Genomic DNA, 2,669 nt, shown 5'->3' on the forward strand with positions numbered 1-2,669 from the left:
CTAGTTAGACAACCCTAAACCAATGAAAACACATAACATGGAATATACCCACCCAGCTCACGTCCTGACCAACTAAACAAAGACTAAACAAAGGAAATAAGGTCAGGAACGTGACAGAGAGAGAGAGAGGGTGAGAGAGAGAGCGAGAGAGAGAGAGGAAGAGAGAGAGAGAGAGAGAGAGAGAGAAAAGTGGTACTCCTCACTGGTACAAGATTGATAGTGATAGAATAGTACTTGATAGAATCAAATAGTACTTTGTTTGTCCATGTTTCAAAGGTAAGTGTAGTGCTCAACTCACTGGTCTGAAATTGACAGTGATAACAGCAAGTGGTTGATTATACTTACTTATGGTGGTTGCAATGTGCAGGATGAATGACAAGAGCGTTCATGATAATGACAGTGATTTTTCAATTATATCATATCAGAGGAAGTTTTTGTTATTTTCAATAGCTGCAGCTGTTGAACCGAGGCTCATCATTTTGGATTTGACATTTTCTGACAGTTTTGCTTACTACTCAGACATTATTGACCCACTCCACTGAAACTTCACCTTCAGCCTGTAAAAACAGGTTTGTTTGGAAGATCTTTACAAACTACGATCTTGCTTTTTAAAAACATTATACTGGAATGTTTATTTTTTATACTTATACAACAGAGTCAATGGTAGAGAGAGAGATAAAGAGAAAGAGAGAGAGCGCAAGAGAGAGAGAGAGCAGGTCTGTCTCAACTGTTCCGTCAACTTTTCCAAGAGATAAAACAAGGCCCGGTAGATGGGATGTTCCCTTAGGTGTGTGTGGGTGTGTAAGTGTGTGTGCACATACACACGCAGGGGAATACGTGACAGACGTGGCATATCTCTGAGGCGGAGCCCTGAGAAGCCCTGAGGGGGTTCAGGCTACAGGCATGTTCCCCACACCTCTCTCTACAGTATCTCTACAGTCATACCATATCCATGTCTCTACAGTATCTCTACAGTACATAGCACATCAATGTCTCTACAGTATCTCTACAGTACATAGCACATCAATGTCTCTACAGTATCTCTACAGTGCATAGCACATCAATATCTCTACAGTATCTCTACAGTCATACCATATCCATGTCTCTACAGTACATATTATATCCATGTCTCTACAGTATCTCTACAGTCATACCATATCCATGTCTCTACAGTACATATTATATCCATGTCTCTACAGTACATAGCACATCAATATCTCTACAGTACATATTATATCCATGTCTCTACAGTATCTCTACAGTCATACCATATCCATGTCTCTACAGTACATAGCACATCAATGTCTCTACAGTACATATTATATCCATGTCTCTACAGTATCTCTACAGTCATACCATATCCATGTCTCTACAGTCATACCATATCCATGTCTCTACAGTACATATTATATCCATGTCTCTACAGTATCTCTACAGTCATACCATATCCATGTCTCTACAGTACATATTATATCCATGTCTCTACAGTATCTCTAAAGTCATACCATATCCATGTCTCTACAGTACATATCATATCCATGTCTCTACAGTATCTCTACAGTGCATAGCACATCAATGTCTCTACAGTATCTCTACAGTGCATAGCACATCAATGTCTCTACAGTATCTCTACAGTGCATAGCACATCAATGTCTCTACAGTATCTCTACAGTCATACCATATCCATGTCTCTACAGTATCTCTACAGTGCATAGCACATCAATGTCTCTACAGTATCTCTACAGTGCATAGCACATCAATGTCTCTACAGTATCTCTACAGTGCATAGCACATCAACGTCTCTACAGTATCTCTACAGTGCATAGCACATCAATGTCTCTACAGTATCTCTACAGTGCATAGCACATCAATGTCTCTACAGTATCTCTACAGTGCATAGCACATCAATGTCTCTACAGTATCTCTACAGTGCATAGCACATCAACGTCTCTACAGTATCTCTACAGTGCATAGCACATCAATGTCTCTACAGTATCTCTACAGTGCATAGCACATCAATGTCTCTACAGTATCTCTACAGTGCATAGCACATCAACGTCTCTACAGTATCTCTACAGTGCATAGCACATCAATGTCTCTACAGTATCTCTACAGTGCATAGCACATCAATGTCTCTACAGTATCTCTACAGTGCATAGCACATCAACGTCTCTACAGTATCTCTACAGTGCATAGCACATCAATGTCTCTACAGTATCTCTACAGTGCATAGCACATCAATGTCTCTACAGTATCTCTACAGTGCATATCACATCAATGTCTCTACAGTATCTCTACAGTGCATAGCACATCAATGTCTCTACAGTATCTCTACAGTGCATAGCACATCAATGTCTCTACAGTATCTCTACAGTGCATAGCACATCAATATCTCTACAGTATCTCTACAGTCATACCATATCCATGTCTCTACAGTCATACCATATCCATGTCTCTACAGTATCTCTACAGTGCATACCACATCAATGTATCTACAGTATCTCTACAGTCATACCATATCCATATCTCTACAGTATCTCTAAAGTCATACCATATCCATGTCTATACAGTATCTCTAAAGTCATACCATATCCATGTCTCTACAGTATCTCTAAAGTCATACCATATCCATGTCTCTACAGTCATACCATATCCATATCTCTACAGTA

The sequence above is a fragment of the Salvelinus fontinalis genome, chromosome 14, assembly GCF_029448725.1.
Source record: "Salvelinus fontinalis isolate EN_2023a chromosome 14, ASM2944872v1, whole genome shotgun sequence".
Classification (NCBI taxonomy): Eukaryota; Metazoa; Chordata; class Actinopteri; order Salmoniformes; family Salmonidae; genus Salvelinus; species Salvelinus fontinalis.